Below are 19,554 nucleotides of genomic sequence, written 5' to 3'. Positions count from 1 at the left end.
TAGGATGGTGTAATAAATGATGCTATCTGTGATATCTAATTTATTTCTTACACATTTTTTAATAGTGTATTTTTAGGATCTCATAATTAATAATGATATCTGTGATATCTTAAGTATCAAAATGGTCTGTGATATACATGCATAGTATTTAATATATTTATTTAAATTATGTTGGTCATTTTATTGATGTAATTTTGTTTAATTTTTAAGTGCCACTCTATGTCATGCCACCAGCTCAAAGGACCACAATGGAAATATGGGTTTACCCATTTTTGTGTTATCCTTGGTGTTGGTATGTATGTAATGGTATATTTATTTTCATGTATGTTATATTTTATATTTTGTACATGTTGTAAATGCCCTTGTATGCATTCCTTGCCGAAATAAATCTATCTATCTAAAACGCCTGACGCTAGGCACATACTAGTTGAAGCTTTGTCCGTCGTACATTCAGGAATATATGGGCTCTGAATGCACAATCGATGTGTTCAGAGAAACTTGTGATCTCATTCGTGTCCGTCTTCAAAGCCGTCATATTTCATCAAAAACTTATCAGGTCTGGATTCAATATGACTCAGACCATGTTAAAGCATGGTATTGTCAATGCTGGGCAAGTGCGCGTACTGTTGACACTTGTTCACACGTTGTATCTGTAATTTCGTATCTGTCTGGTTTATCTGGGCCAATCAACGATTGTGGCATTCAGGACTGGGGACAATATGTTGATGACGAGTCTCATATGCCAAACACTTTGGACACTTCCGACTCCTAGTTCAATGTCGGTACTGTTGAGGAGTAAATAAGTCGTAAGTCTTTGAAATATTTAAACGGAATATATCAACGACTTAAGTGTTATTTACTACTCAGTATGTCGGTATTTTCTACTGGTAAAACTATCTGAATTTGTTAAAGGCGTATCTCGACTTTCAACCCGTAATTATTTCAATAGTAGGACATATTGTATTACGTTTTTATATATTATGTAGCGGAAAAATACGTATTAGAAGTTGTATAGTTATGAATGAAAGGTATCATTTTACGAATGTGCACCTTAGATTACTGTACTGTAGTTTGAAAAATGTTAAACCTTGCAAAATATACAATTAAGTCTTAATAGATACGCGTGTACGTGAAACTTACAAGATTTATGTGCAACATCCAGTACATTCGCTTTTATGGTCACTTACCAGCTGTTGTTGTTAAAAGCTATCGGCTGATAAAACAAGTGAACAGTTTTAGGATGATAAGAATATTTAAATGTAATATTGTATCGTTTTGTTACATTAATAAAATTCGTTGACTGTGAAATGAAAAGTTAACATTCACAGATAAGACATTTATACGTTATTTGACGTAATTAAGGTATATGCAGGACTGCTTATGCCAGTAACATTTTGATACGTGGATGCGTTTGTAAAAAAAAATGTTATCATAATGTGATACTGGTTTATTATTTTTCATTTCCAATCGGATACTCTATGTTAAGCGTGTATTTAGTATGTACATTCTGTTATTGCATTCCATTTAAAAAATCCGTTACCATGGTAACATTTAAATCGCTAATGATTCATTTTGTATTGCAATAATAATAAATTGTAATAATACAATAATTAAGATCTATTTTGTAAGGTTTATTTGTTTGCCGATCGATTTTTACTTTGAAAACAGACATATCATATACATTTAAAATTGTTTCCCTGGAAACGGCAATTGTAGTTTCAGAAATTATTAATTAAAACCTATCTGCATATAATACGATCAATTAGGTATGCCCTAGGCATAGGATACTGTGTATAATTCCTCATACTTTATATTCTTTGATTTCTTTGAAAAACAAAGTATAAAAACGTCAATGTGATACTCGTTACCATGACAACCAACTACTATTTGTTGCTTTTTTACAGCATGATGTGTTTTTCTAATACTCATGTACAATTTTATAATTTTCATAAAGGCTTATAATGTAAATATATACGTTTGCAATTGATTTTTATATACCATAACAAATATACACACGTATTTATCATGTTGCCATAGCAACCATAATAAAGCGGTATTAATAATAAAACTGTTGTTTTCTTATAATTAGTAGATTGCCCTATAAGATAAAAGTTAATTCATTTAATTATGTAACAGGGCATATTTCAAACCTTCCTGAACCTAGCCCTTTAACTGACAGTATATAAATATTACATGGCTGACAGGGTGACAGTAAATTTGTCAACTTGAGGAAATACTGTCAACCATGTCAGACATGTAATATTTATTTTATTATACCAAACAAGTGATAAGAAATTGACTGTGTTAACCTTCAAATCCTCCTCGCTTATCGTTGAAAAACGTTTGCTGGCAATATTGCTTGCCATTTTGTCGTCTGTTTACAACGTCATAAATTGCGTAATCAAGTGATAAGAAATTGACTGTGTTAACCAGTGTACTTTTATTTTTGTTATTAAAATATAAATGGTTATTCATTGCTGTATTTAAATACAATTATACAAAAATACAATTATTGAATATTAAAATTGTTCATGGTTCTTATAAATTGTTCATGTTTGAAAAGTATGTTCGGAAAAATACTGTCAACCTCGGCTTCGCCTTGGTTGACAGTATTTCCTCAAGTTGACAAATTTACTGTCACCCTGTCAGCCATGTAATATTTATATAATGTTTCGCGGAAACAGTTTGAGGTTTTCAACATGTATAAAAAAGTTTTACACGCAGGTGTGTATTCCAGAAAGACACAACACTCTATAATTAATGCTTTTTTAAATGAACAGTATTCGTTTCAATACACGGTATAAACATGGTTGCATTTTATTGTAACAAGTTTTGAATATTATACATGGACATGAACGCAAGTAAAATGCTCTTACTCTTTTCAAAATTCATTCTACAACGTTCGTCCGTGATAATCAGTTAACATATTATTTTATAAATGTGTGTTTGATTTGAATCGCATTATGTAATGTTAACTACATGTACATGGTTTTGAGACAGTCGCTTTTAAAATGTGATGTCATAAAATAACAATGATATATTAACAATGTTTGCTTTTTTTAACTGGAAAATAATGTAGCAAGACAATCAGTACGTATGTATGTAATTGGAAAATATGTATCGTTTATATGCGCATATTTGATGTTTTGTGTTTGTTCTTAACAATTGAAGACCTAATTCAATAACCTCCTCTCAAAACGACCTAGGTCACAGACATAGATGCGTCTTAAAAATTTAGTTGATTCACTATGTGTATATTGTTCATCAGTGCGTGCTTCATTGTACACGTTTATCTCTAATATCAGTCTCTTAAAATTACTAGATGAGGTTATAGATATATGCTTTTCAACATTATCTGTATGAAACTGTGGTATCATTTCTGGCTTTCTTTTTTAACATATATTTGACACACTAAACAAATGCTACACAATAATGGTGTACAAATAGCAAATGATTCACAATGTGTACATTATTCAGAAAGGATGCATACATCCCGTTGAACGTTTCATTTAATTTGTTTTGTGTGATTTAATACACGGCATTTTATCCATTCACACGGTACGCGGGAGGCTCAGTTACTGTTAGGAAACACCATGCACTTTAGTCTTGACTGCTTAAGGGCTGGGCTTCTGGACTGAACTCACACCAAATTTGATTGCCTTTTTGACGATGCTGCAAAGCAGCTCGTCTAAGTTATCATACCATGAAACAATTATTCACAATGGCGACCTATGTAAAATACCGAGCAAGTCCGATTGAGATAGTCCGATTTTTCTAATCGGCATACCTCGCTGATTATCATTGATAAAGGTATGGGAAGCTCAGCTATAAATAGGACAGCATATTCTGGGGAAAAGATTTAATGATAGTATGAAACATTAATGTTAAATCAGTTATATTCAATCCATTATATGTTTATACATCAATGAAACAACTATGCATTTTCTGTATTGTATTTGACATTTGTCGTGATTCAGTAAATAAATTGCGAATAAAAACGTGTATAATTAACTTTAAACGCGATCATTAGTGTAAAAAAAAACGAATTATTTCGAACCTGCCATTTGTAAACGTTGTAGCGACTATGGTATATAACAGCATAATAGCCGTATGACATCTGTGAAACTCGCTCTTATGCATGCTTTCTCATTTTGCATATTTAATAAACGTTTCAAACAGAAATTACAGAGCCACATCAGTGCACATACTATGTTTCATTCGTTTGTTGGATATTGTTTGCTGTTTTACAAACATATTAGGTCATATCGCGGAGATTTAGTTAACCTTACCATGTGTTCATGGGCGAACTCACGTATTCAAGTGCTCTTACGACTATGTGCTCATACCTACTTTCGGGAATCATCATGAAATTATTGCCGTTTTTAACAAACAAACATGCCTAAGCTTATTGAATTAGAGAAAAAACAATAATAAATGATTTTCGCTTACTCCAAACTTTAATATTTTTTACGATAATTAATACATACGTTGTGCGCCGCCATTTTCCACGGTTGCCTGAAGTACTAAAGTATTAGTACGACGGGAACCAGAATAACATCCTACTAGTTTAAAATCACATAGAATAACACTCATTCGGCTAAACCGTTTTGGCTTTGCTCGCTAATTAACAAATCAAAACGTAATCATTTTGCACGAACATGTCAAACAGCGATGGCAGTTATATTTAAAATGAAAGACATAAACTAATAATTATTAAACGTATGTTAGATAATACATGTATAATCACAACAAAACAACGGCCGCGACTGCAAACACGTAATCTAAATTAAATATTCAATCGTAGAATATCGATATTAGTATTCTTAAACCTGAAATGATCAAATATGTTTGTACGCTCTCAGCCCGATTATATCATGACTATATCGATATCTGTGATGGTCTTGTGAAAAGGTGTGAGGACACTACGAACAAAATTAATAAAACCATACTTAGCGCAACTGAATTACGTGTACAGAGTATCCTATTGCATAATATAAGAACTAAATGAATGTGGTTGTAATAAATTAATCGTAATGTACCGTAAAGTATATATAATTGTTAATTATGCTTATTTGTATATGGTTTTGTGTTTCAGTTGTACACATTAACAGTGTCGTTTGTGATTGGGTAATGAATGTAATCGTGTTATGCAATTTATTACTATATTATGGTCACAGGCGTTATTTGAATTCTTTTTGCACATAAGTAGCCTGACTATAACCATTTTGATTACTGTATTACTTTGTTATATTAGCTAAAGCATTGTAACGTATCGTTATAAACATGATATAATGCCAATTAGATGATGTTATTCATTGTATCAATTTAAAATAAATACTATTCACTTAACTTACGATATTATTTGTGCACAATACAGTCTACAGATTAACAAAGATTATAACATGTATAACATACATACAACCGTCGTAAGCATGTATGCACATACAGAATGGTTAAAATGACTAATCGACTTAAATATGAGTATTTAATCTTCAGGTTGAAGACTATTTTTAATTCATTTTAAACATTTAATATATATAAATACTACAATACAATTCGTAGAACAAAGTTGGGTAAACATCCTTATAAATTATCATTTCTGCATATTCCAGTAAGAGAGTACAACACCTATGAGATTGCATGCACCATTCATTCCGTCCAAAAATTTAAAATACACTCCAATAAGCTAATGGGAATGTGTTTAAGCTCAAACACACAACATTCAATGTGTAACTTGTCTTGCCCAATACAATTACCCGTTGCTGTTAATGGCATAGCACAAAAGATCGACTGCTTACAAATTATCATGGGTTGTGTTTTATACCTTACCGTTGTAATCTGATGTTAAAGAGTACACATGTCTTATTGAATTGATACTATATAAATATACATAGGCAAACATATGTCCATAGGTATGTTCATTGTTGTTTAACGTGTACAATTGCACTATATAAACATATATTTAAATAAATACCAATATCTTTAGATTAAAATGTTTATATCTACGCAGTATAATAAATATATATATTATGCTTTTAATAAATACAACAGTTAGATAAACAGGTGTTTCATATAAACTTTTCATATGCATGTGTTAGTGACTAAGTAACACAGCCGTCAGTTTCATCGACTTTGGTTTTAATACCCCATCATTGTCTTTTGCTTTCGCAGAAAGTCCATTATTGTTATACTCTCGTAGGATAAACTTCATTGGAAAACATTAAAATCTTTATTCCATTAGAAGTTCATAGAAGAAAATAACTCTCGACGCCCTTTTTTGAGTTGTTCATGCGTACGTTGAAATTATTTTTACAATTTCTAAAATTAAGACATGTTATTTCCGAATATCGAGATCGGTTGTATGGTTGCAATCTTGTGGAAACTTATTGAAGCCGGAACATTTTATGTTAAAATATGCCTCTGTTGGTATCCGATTGAGCTATGTGTAAAAAATGCCCCTCTTTTAGTTGTTTTAATTAAATCATATATATAATAAAGACAGTACAACGATCCTTTTACCAAAACGACACTGGATCATGATGCTTAATAGCAAAGCCACGACATAAATAATTTGTTCACTCTGTTACCCATAAACCGGGTTGTTGAAGTATGCTTACGAATATAAACTGTTTATACGCGTTGACTATGCACTTGTGTACGACTGCTACGACCTTTTCTGACGTGTCGCGTTTTGCAAGTTGCGTGTTCGTAAACAACATTTTGCTGACTACAAATGTTATGAGATTGGGTTTCATAGTCGTTGTTTTTAAGAGCAGACGATATTCTTCAAAACAAAATGTTCAGGAATGTGTTTGTATGCACGAGTGTTTATTAATATACGTAATTGTAATTTGACATACTACACAATAACATTATATTTTGAATCTACATTTGACTACACCTTAGTCAAAGAATAATGTTAATATCCCATTACATATACTAAGTATACATATGACAATAACTTCCAAAAAGACGTTTACATGTGTGAGTGTATGTGAGGTACTAAAATGTTATATTAAAACATATATACAAAGTAAAGCGTACTTTAATACACGATGTTGATATCAATTACGACATAACAATACGTAAACAGCATGAAATATTTTCCTAAAGCAAATCATTACTTCTATTTTATAATGTTAACAATGAATTAATTTTAAATATGTACACATTATTTATACACTGTTATTAAAACATTCTGGATTGATGCAGAACATAAGTCTTTTTAATAAAAGTGTCATTAATTGTATTAGAAAGCATATGCTGTTATAACGTACGGCAATTTCAAGGAGTTGTTGATGTTGATGTTTTAATTTATTGGCACATATTTAACACAAAATCTATGATATATACGTGCACAATAGGCATGAGGAACTTGTAAATACTACACAACACTATATGTTTTTGAAAAATCAGCAATTATGTATTGATGTATTTTGTTAAACCAGTTTGAAGTAATAAATTACCATACCGCTATTGGGTGCTTAAGTTCATCGGCCAGAATCAGAGTCAAATTTATGAAAGCCGAATGAAATACTTAAACGAAAGGAACTTCAAAATTGTAATGTACAATTGAAAATGAATTAAATCCATGTGTAATATTATTTATAAATACAACAATACCGTCAACATAAAACCGCTGGAGTGTATTTCGTTAAAACCACACAATTCTGAACTGAAGCTTACATTATTTAGAAATGTGTCTTGTCTCAGGAACATTAAGTGATGACATTGATGCACATGTTGTGGCATTAATGGTCTAATCGAGGTTCGTACGATTCTCTGGCAATAACAGTTGAGTGTAGTCGGTTGTAAAACTGTTATTTATCCATGGATTATTATCACTAAAATAACCAAAAATAGAGTAAAGGGGTTTCGAAACATTCAATATCCTCTTAGACGATAATCAATTCGCATTCTTTTAACACATCTTGCGAGGACGAGAAAATACAGGTGATAAATGTATCAGATTGCTCAAAACACCCTGACAAACTTGTAAGAACAATTGCCTAATGTGGGAGGAATCTTATCCTTTAGTCGGTGTATCTTTCAGACACGCATGCCTTTGCCTTTGAACGTTCACGTTTATGAGATATTGAGTATGTCAAAAGAACTAGGTTCACGGAGCAGCTTATATATGCCATGTGAAATTGTAAAAAAAAAATCACAAATCATCATAAATTTGGTATATTTCTGGAGCTTAATAGCTTTACCATCTCATTCAAAAGCTATTTTACCTACAAATCACGTAAAATAACTATAAAACAGCCTACACACATGTATAGTTCAGCATATTTTACTACATTTTGACAATTTTTCGACACTTAATGACTTAATAAAATATGAAGGCAAGTTTCCCCCACTTTTATATTTTAAGTTTCGATGCATATTTCGAATAGAGATGCAAAGACAAAATTTCTTCTTGGGGGAAACGTGCCTTCATATATAATTTTGAACTTTTGTGAATTTAAATAAATGCACTGTAACCCAACTTCTGTGTTGTTATGCACATAAAAACACAATAAAAAGTATATGTGTTTAGTTGTTAATGTATACTTTAGTTACATTTTGAAAACCTTTTCCATGCACGATGTAATGTTCCTTTTAATAAAAAGACTTAAGTGTATACAAATAAATTTTGTGCAAATCGACCAATTTTGTGAACTAAGGGAATCAACTCTTTTACGGTTGTTTACAGCGCTCCATGACAACACGTAGTGCAAACTCTCACTGTCACATCGTTAATTTATAAGGATCTCTAGGATTCACGTAAGTGTTAATCTTTATTTTACTTTAATTATTGTAATGTTACCATTACAAATGTTTGTTATTATCGAAAAATATTTTCTTTCTCTGTTTAAATAGAGAAGTCACTAAATGAAATAATTTTCTGAAAACCTTTGTCTGATATTACAATTTATATATATGTGTAGAGAATTGATTAAGACAATGTTAAAACTGTTGAAACCTCGGTAAGTTGAGAATAATTATGGTATTAATGACTAAAGCAAATCGAAATGGCAACGGACGCTATCAGCGAACGTCATATTACTAATTATATAGATGTGAATTTTCAATCCAGCTTAATAGTCGCAGGAGTGGTGTAATGGATGCAGCGCAAATTTACCACGAGGGTGATTAGATTTCGAATCGTATTTCTTGCCATTTTTTTTTACAATTAATGCAAACATATGAACGTAATTTGTAAAAGTATTGTAACTAAATTACAGTATATTAATAATCTGTATGTAATCATTTTGTTTTCTGTTTCTTGCCGAATGCCCCTCAAAACGTGTTCTATGCGAAACACGGCTTAAAATACATCAGTACCGTCCTATAAATAAATATATCGTCAAGTACTTGAAAACGAATTCCCTGCTTGAAACAACGACATACCAATTTATTTGTGACAAGTGTAGACGGCCAGCGTACTACGCTACATCACAGGAGCCTCCATGTGCCTCTTCCAGCTCACCACCGTCGCACAACACAATCTTCTCAAAAACAGTCCTCCTTCGATTCATTTAAATAAAAAAAACACATCAAAATGACACGCATATTGCTATATTTGCAAAAAGCCTGGACCTAAATTAATTGTTTTTCCTACTTCTACAAGAACGGAAACCTTCATTACCTATAATATTCTCATAACAGCGGAAAGTAGGTGTTGTCCCGGTCAATTAAAACAGGATGGTACTTCTTTTGAAGAAAATGTGATTTCTTAACTGTGTACAATTAATAATGTGTTGTTTTTTTTAACAGATCATCCATTCTGAAACTTCTTACTGCAGTGCGAGATTATTGCATATGTTGAAAAAATAAAAGGCTGTTATTTGATGATTTTGCAACGTTCAGTGATGAAGACATGTCCAATATTACCGGCATTTCGGTGTCTAACTTTGTAGAACTCTTGAAAGTAATTCAATCATCCATTAGAAACACGCCTGCTAGAACTGTTGCAACTACTATTGGAATTTTCTTGTTCAAGCTTAAGTCAGGTCTCTCAAATAAAGTACTTTTAACTTTGTTTGACATTTCAAAATCTAGCGTCAGAAGAGCCATACACAAATCAAAAAAAGTTCTCGTGACCGACTTTTTGCCTTTAAATCTTGGCTTTTCTCACATCATCCGCGAGGATGTTATAAATAAACACACGCGTGATTTGACACAACTGTTTTTTACAGAAAATAACGAACAAGTTATACTCGTGCTCGACGGAACCTACATATACATTCAAAAAAATGGAAACTTTCAATTCCAAAGACAAACATATAGTATGCACAAGGGAAGACCATTAGTTAAACCCATGGTTATTGAAACAACATCAGAATATTGTATTTCTGTAATCGGGCCATATTTGCCATCAGCAAAAATAACGACGCACCAATTCTGCATCATATAATAAAACAACAACATCAAAGAAATAAAAAATGGGTCAAGGAAAACGACATATTTGTTGTCGACATAGGCTTCCATGATGCTTCTTCCCTGCTTAAGGAGCTCGAGATTCACGCGCAGATGCCGTCATTTATGCCGCGAGGAAGCAAACAACTACCAGCTGATTTGGCAAACTCTTCAAGGCTTGTCACAAAGGTATGTTTGCTTTAATTGCTCAATACACCACCAGATAATAACGCTAAAACATAAACAGCATAATGTGAAATAACTATGTGCAATTTATAGAACCCATCTTAGACGTTTTAATAATTACTGAAACCGTTGTATGCAGGTGTAACGGGCGTGTAATACTATTTGTTCGTAGAAGAACCCAAAACTCGCCTTTGTTTAACCACCAAATACACAATGACGATGCAAATTAAAGTCTCGACTATGTATTTTTGTCTTGTTATTATAAATAATTGTCTTGTTATGTTGAAACGGAAATAAATATATATTATTATTGTTTTTATCTACAAATAAACCCATGCATGAACGTCTAATGTCAGCCTACCGATGTTACATAATTTCTATGCATCGGAACAATAAACTTATGTTTATATGGGAAAACATCGAACGCTGTACGTTAGTGAGCTAATTTAAACCAAATATAAGACGATTGGTAGTTGAAGCGGCTAACGCCAGAATCAAGCGGTGTCAGTACTTGGACCACATCTTGCCAACAAATCAAGTGCCATACATAGGCGACTATATTGAAATTGTTTGTTCTTTATGTAACAAGTTTATTCCACCTTTGAGTGCCAACTATGAATCGTCTGAAAATGTGTTATGTGCGGAAAGGATGATGGTGAAAATAAAAGAAGAAAATAAATTGCAAACTTTTGTAGAAGATACATTTATATGTGTACACATATAGCTCGCCAACAATTACATACAAACATGTTACATGTACATGTAATTTGATATCAGACTATTTTTTGTGATTTCCTGTTCCTTTTGTTACATGTATTGGATGGAATAAATGTACATGTACAAATTCGAGACATCCGCCGTAAGTTTTAAATTCCGCGATATTGTAATATCATAGTTATGCGAAAAGATCAGTTGTCATGTTGGTGAGTGACTATTTGTATACCTATTCTTTTTTCAATAACAAGTTTATTTTGAAACATACACTGTGTGTAAAATAACGTAAAAAAGAAATCGTAATATTATGGTAAATATTGATTTACTTATTTTGTTACAATAATGTTGTGCATTGAGCAAATACAATGTATATCAAATTTAAAACGTATCGATAAGAAGTGTTGTTAAGAAATCGCGGTGAATTTAACGAGTCATAATTTCGCATTTAGCTTTTTAAAAATAATTTTACTCTTTTATTTCAGATACGACCAAGGATATGATTTTCGGAAAATAATAAACATAGTAACAACGCTGACAATTTTTTTATTATTAATATTATAAACATGCATTTAAATACTGATTATGTTATAAATATTATTTTGTTACACATGTGTATGTATGTATATTTATTGTACATGTGCCGTATTACAATACAAATAAAACGCTTGTTTTCTTACGAAATAATAATGGAGAATGTGCTGTCTACATCCATTTACTATATCGAATAAAATGGAGAATTTTATGTTTACATGAATTTACTATATCGAATAAAATGGAGAATTTGTTGTTTGCATCCATTTACACATAACAGAACAGATTGTATTGGAACACATCTTCTCGCTTCTGTCGGAAATTGTAACAAAAACAAACAATTCTTTAAATAAACAACACGTAAATCTTCACGCAAAAACTGTAGAAACAAAACATGAGGTACATCACGCTCGATGTCAACATGTAAAATGATTCTGGAACGAGGATAAACAATAGAAAATAATGACGATTGTTAACAATCAAGTTACAATGTATACAAATGTACATACAAATGTAATAAAACATTCTAGAACTTTGCACAAATTATACGGTCTGCAATATCGAAATATACATGTTCATTCACATTTACCTGTATTTCACCTCGAACCACCGAGGCCGCGGTTGTCCACCGTGCGATCGATTTCCCGATAGCGCCCGCGGTGTTCATCCACTGTCGACGCGATCTATCATGATGGAAACACCTTCAGAACGCGGTGATTTTCCACGCTCACGAACAATTGTCCATCGTGGGAGTGTGGTGGATGGCAGAAATCGCGCTAGACGTAGTGTAATAACCTCCATCGCCGTAGCATCAGCAAATGGCCGTCTGTTAACCACAGGCAGCAGTATCATAAATTTGCCCCCCCCCCCCCGGGGACCCTACCCCCCCCCCCCTGAGCTTACCCCAGTGGTTCCAGATTGTTAAATGTACACCTATTGTGTATGGTTTGACTTTTCAACAACAACTATTGACAAAAATACACAGTCTGAAAAAATAATCCTCGTATAGGTATTATATATACACAAGGTATGAAACGTACTATATGTCTATTGCTGAAAGATTGTGGAACACTGAACGTGACCTTTTTCAGCGAAAACACACATGTTCCTATGCAGTTGCCGACAAAATGCAACTGGATTCGTTAAAAGACAGTAAAAGCAACGTGATTACACAACTAACCGATCTCCTGATCGGCTAATAACTTTAATATTCAATTAAATTTGACTTTCTCGCTATATGTCACTCGGTGTTTCATCTGCACATGTACACCATTTTAATTTTATAACGCGTCATCTGGTTGGTTGTTCTGATTGTGTTGGCCAATGATATGGCGTTTAAGAACCGAGCATTCGATCGACAAATATGACAGCAAAACACAGACATGTAGCGAGAAAGTCGAATTTAATTGAATATTAAAGTTATTAGCCGAGCAGGAGATCGGTTAGTAGGGTAATCTCGTTGCTTTTACTGTCTTTTAACGAATCCAGTTGCATTTTGTCGGCAACTGCATGGGAACATGTGTGTTTTCGATGAAAAAGGTTACGTCCAGTGTTCCACAATCTTTCAGCAATAGGCATATAGTGCGTTTCATACCTTGTGTATATATAATACCTATACGAGGATTATTTTTTCAGACTGTGTATTTTTGTCAATAGTTGTTGTTGAAAAGTCAAACCATACACAATAGGTGTACATTTAACAATCTGGAACCACTGGGGTAAGCTCGGGGGGGGGGGGTAGGGTCCCGGGGGGGGGGGCAAATTTATGATACTGCTGCCTGTGCTGTTAACGAATCTCTTTCCAACTTTCCTCAACTTGATGAAACTATGCAAAAACGCATGACGCTAGGCACATACCAGTTGAAGCTCTGTCCGTCGTACATTCAGGAATATATGGGCTCTGAATGCACAATCGATGTGTTCAGAGAAACTTGTGATCTCATTCGTGTCCGTCTTCAAAGCCGTCATATTTCATCAAAGACCTGGATGGTCTGGATTCAATATGACTCAGACCATGTTAAAGCATGGTATTGTCAATGCTGGGCAAGTGCGCGTACAGTTGACACGTGTTCACACGTTGCATCTGTAATTTGGTATCTGTCTGGTTTATCTGGGCCAATCAACGATTGTGGCATTCAGGACTGGGTGAAATATGTTGATGACGAGTCTCATGTGCCAAATACTGTGGACACTTCCGACTCCGAGTTCAATGTCGGTACTGTTGAGGAGTAAATAAGTCGTAAGTCTTTGAAATATTTAAACGGAATATATCAACGACTTAAGTGTTATTTACTACTCAGTATGTCGGTATTTTCTACTGGTAAAACTATCTGAATTTGTTAAAGGCGTATCTCGACTTTCAACCCGTAATTATTTCAATAGTAGGAAATATTGTATTACGTTTTTATATATTATGTAGCGGAAAAATACGTATTAGAAGTTGTATAGTTATGAATGAAAGGTATCATTTTACGAATGTGCACCTTTGATTACGGTACTGTAGTTTGAAAAATGTTAAACCTTGCAAAATATACAATTCAGTCTTAATAGATACGCGTGTACGTGAAACTTACAAGATTTATGTGCAAAATCCAGTACATTCGCTTTTATGGTCACTTACCAGCTGTTGTTGTTAAAAACTATCGGCTGATAAAACAAGTGAACAGTTTTAGGATGATAAGAATATTTAAATGTAATATTGTATCGTTTTGTTACATTAATAAAATTCGTTGACTGTGAAATGAAAAGTTAACATTCACAGAAAAGACATTTATACGTTATTTGACGTAATTAAGGTATATGCAGGACTGCTTATGCCAGTAACATTTTGATACGTGGATGCGTTTGTAAAAAAAATGTTATCATAATGTGATACTGGTTTATTATTTTTCATTTCCAATCGGATACTCTATGTTAAGCGTGTATTGAGTATGTACATTCTGTTATTGCATTCCATTTAAAAAATCCGTTACCATGGTAACATTTAAATCGCTAATGATTCATTTTGTATTGCAATAATAATAAATTGTAATAATACAATAATTAAGATCTATTTTGTAAGGTTTATTTTTTTGCCGATCGATTTTTACTTTGAAAACAGACATATCATATACATTTAAAATTGTTTCCATGGAAACGGCAATTGTAGTTTCAGAAATTATTAATTAAAACCTATCTGCATATAATACGATCAATTAGGTATGCCCTAGGCATAGGATGCTGTGTATAATTCCTCATACTTTATATTCTTTGAAAAAAAAAGTATAAAAACGTCAATGTCATACTCGTTACCATGACAACCAACTACTATTTGTTGCTTTTTTACAGCATGATGTGTTTTTCTAATACTCATGTACAATTTTATAATTTTCATAAAGGCTTATAATGTAAATATATACGTTTGCAATTGATTTTTATATACCATAACAAATATACACACGTATTTATCATGTTGCCATAGCAACCATAATAAAGCGGTATTAATAATAAAACTGTTGTTTTCTTATAATCAGTAGATTGCCCTATAAGATAAAAGTTAATTCATTTAATTATGTAACAGGGCATATTTCAAACCTTCCTGAACCTAGCCCTTTAACTGACAGTATATAAATATTACATGGCTGACAGGGTGACAGTAAATTTGTCAACTTGAGGAAATACTGTCAACCATGTCAGACATGTAATATTTATTTTATTATACCAAACAAGTGATAAGAAATTGACTGTGTTAACCTTCAAATCCTCCTCGCTTATCGTTGAAAAACGTTTGCTGGCAATATTGTTTGCCATTTTGTCGTCTGTTTACAACGTCATAAATTGCGTAATCAAGTGATAAGAAATTGACTGTGTTAACCAGTGTACTTTTATTTTTGTTATTAAAATATAAATGGTTATTCATTGCTGTATTTAAATACAATTATTGAATATTAAAATTGTTCATGGTTCTTATAAATTGTTCATGTTTGAAAAGTATGTTCGGTATAATAAAATAAATATTACATGTCTGACAGGGTGAAAGTAAATTTGTCAACATTCGGAAAAATACTGTCAACCTCGGCTTCGCCTTGGTTGACAGTATTTCCTCAAGTTGACAAATTTACTGTCACCCTGTCAGCCATGTAATATTTATATAATGTTTCGCGGAAACAGTTTGAGGTTTTCAACATGTATAAAAAAGTTTTACACGCAGGTGTGTATTCCAGAAAGACACAACACTCTATAATTAATGCTTTTTTTAATGAACAGTATTCGTTTCAATACACGGTGTAAACATGGTTGCATTTTATTGTAACAAGTTTTGAATATTATACCTGGACATGAACGCAAGTAAAATGCTCTTACTCTTTTCAAAATTCATTCTACAACGTTCGTCCATGATAATCAGTTAACATATTATTTTATAAATGTGTGTTTGATTTGAATCGCATTATGTAATGTTAACTACATGTACATGGTTTTGAGACAGTCGTTTTTAAAATGTGATGTCATAAAATAAGAATGATATATTAACAATGTTTGCTTTTTTTAACTGGAAAATAATGTAGCAAGACAATCAGTACGTATGTATGTAATTGGAAAATATGTATCGTTTATATGCGCATATTTGATGTTTTGTGTTTGTTCTTAACAATTGAAGACCTAATTCAATAACCTCCTCTCAAAACGACCTAGGTCACAGACATAGATGCGTCTTAAAAATTTAGTTGATTCACTATGTTTATATTGTTCATCAGTGCGTGCTTCATTGTACACGTTTATCTCTAATATCAGTATCTTAAAATTACTAGATGAGGTTATAGATATATGCTTTTCAACATTATCTGTATGAAACTGTGGTATCATTTCTGGCTTTCTTTTTCAACATATATTTGACACACTAAACAAATGCTACACAATAATGGTGTACAACTAGCAAATGATTCACATTATGTGTACATTATTCAGAAAGGATGCATACATCCCGTTGAACGTTTCATTTAATTTGTTTTGTGTGATTTAATACACGGCATTCTATCCATTCACACGGTACGCGGGAGGCTCAGTTACTGTTAGGAAACACCATGCACGTAATTCTTGACTGCATAAGGGCTGGGCTTCTGGACTGGACTCACACCAAATTTGATTGCCTTTTTGACGATGCTGCGAAGCAGCTCGTCTAAGTTATCATACCATGAAACAATTATTCACAATAGCGACCTATGTAAAATAACGAGCAAGTCCGATTGAGATAGTCCGATTTTTCTAATCGGCATACCTCGCTGATTATCATTGATAAAGGTATGGGAAGCTCAGCTATAAATAGGACAGCATATTCTGGGGAAAAGATTTAATGATAGTTTGAAACATTAATGTTAAATCAGTTATATTCAATCCATTATATGTTTATAGATCAATGAAACAACTATGCATTTTCTGTATTGTATTTGACATTTGTCGTGATTCAGTAAATAAATTGCGAATAAAAACGTGTATAATTAACTTTAAACGCGATCATTAGTGTAAAGAAAACGAATTATTTCGAACCTGCCATTTGTAAACGTTCACTTGTAGCGACTATGGTATATAACAGCATAATAGCCGTATGACATCTGTGAAACTCGCTCTTATGCATGCTTTCTCATTTTGCATATTTAATAAACTTTTCAAACAGAAATTACAGAGCCACATCAGTGCACATACTATGTTTAATTCGTTTGTTGGATATTGTTTGCTGTTTTACACACATATTAGGTCATATCGCGGAGATTTAGTTAACCTTACCATGTGTTCATGGGCGAACTCACGTATTCAAGTGCTCTTTCGACTATGTGCTCATACCTACTTTCGGGAATCATCATGAAATTATTGCCGTTTTTAACAAACAAACATGCCTAAGCTTATTGAATTAGAGAAAAAACAATAATAAATGATTTTCGCTTACTCCAAACTTTAATAATTTTTATGATAATTAATACATACGTAGTGCGCCGCCATTTTCCACGGTTGCCTGAAGTACTAAATTATTAGTACGACGGGAACCAGAATAACATCCTACTAGTTTAAAATCACATAGAATAACACTCATTCGGCTAAACCGTTTTGGCTTTGCTCGCTAATTAACAAATCAAAACGTAATCATTTTGCACGAACATGTCAAACAGCGATGGCAGTTATATTTAAAATGAAAGACATAAACTAATAATTATTAAACGTATGTTAGATAATACATGTATAATCACAACAAAACAACGGCCGCGACTGCAAACACGTAATCTAAATTAAATATTCAATCGTAGAATATCGATATTAGTATTCTTAAACCTGAAATGATCAAATATGTTTGTACGCTCTCAGCCCGATTATATCATGACTATATCGATATCTGTGATGGTCTTGTGAAAAGGTGTGAGGACACTACGAACAAAATTAATAAAACCATACTTAGCGCAACTGAATTACGTGTACAGAGTATCCTATTGCATAATATAAGAACTAAATGAATGTGGTTGTAATAAAGTAATCGTAATGTACCGTAAAGTATATATAATTGTTAATTATGCTTATTTGTATATGGTTTTGTGTTTCAGTTGTACGCATATATCGGTGTCGTTTGTGATTGGGTAATGAATGTAATCGTGTTATGCAATTTATTACTATATTATGGTCACAGGCGTTATTTGAATTCTTTTTGCACATAAGTAGCCTGACTATAACCATTTTGATTACTGGATTACTTTGTTATATTAGCAATAGCATTGTAACGTATCGTTATAAACATGATATAATGCCAATTAGATGATATTATTAATTGTATCAATTTAAAATAAATACTATTCACTTAACTTACGACATTATTTGTGCACAATAAAGTATACAGATTAACAAAGATTATAACATGTATAACATATATACAACCGTCGTTAGCATGTATGCACATACAGAATGGTTGAAATGACTAATCGACTTAAATATGAGTATTTAATCTTCAGGTTGAAGACTATTTTTAATTCATTTTAAATATTTAATATATATAAATACATGTACTACAATACAATTCGTAGAACAAAGTTGGGTAAACATCCTAATAAATTATCATTTCTGCATATTCCAGTAAGAGAGTACAACACCTATGAGATTGCATGCACCACTATTCCGTCCAAAAATTCAAAATACACTCCAATAAGCTAATGGAAATGTGTTTAAGGTAGCGCACCCCTAATGGGCACATATCAAAATATAATCGAATTAATTATTTTCTTAATCAGCATCATCTCACTGAACTACATGTAAATTTGTAGGTAGGCTTTCCATGCTTTTTTTAAAAAATATACCGATTTTTTGAAAACCACCCCCACGCTCGGCTTTTGTCCAGTTTATTTTCACCCCTGGGGTATATAAACGTTCCATAATTCATTCAAATTTCCAAATATAGGCATGCATTTGGTGTATACAGATGCAGTAAAGATGTTTAAAGGTTAAACAAGATTAAATAAATATTCTTTTACAGACATATATTTTTTACAATTTTTTATCTATGGAAGAGCGCCATGACATGTAAGTGATTTCAGCCAAGTAAAAATTGGGTCGGTTAAAAAGATAGTGTCATAAAATTCAAAATAGTATCATTTAAGTTATATTTTAAACGTCGTTTTTATAGAAACACTATATACAGCAAAAAACAAAGAAATAGACAGATTTACCGTTTACTTTTTGAAATAAAAATAAAAATGCAACATGCAT

The sequence above is a fragment of the Dreissena polymorpha genome, chromosome 8, assembly GCF_020536995.1.
Source record: "Dreissena polymorpha isolate Duluth1 chromosome 8, UMN_Dpol_1.0, whole genome shotgun sequence".
In the NCBI taxonomy this organism is placed as follows: Eukaryota; Metazoa; Mollusca; class Bivalvia; order Myida; family Dreissenidae; genus Dreissena; species Dreissena polymorpha.
The sequence above is the reverse complement of the archived record's forward strand: the minus strand, read 5'-3'. Positions refer to the sequence as shown.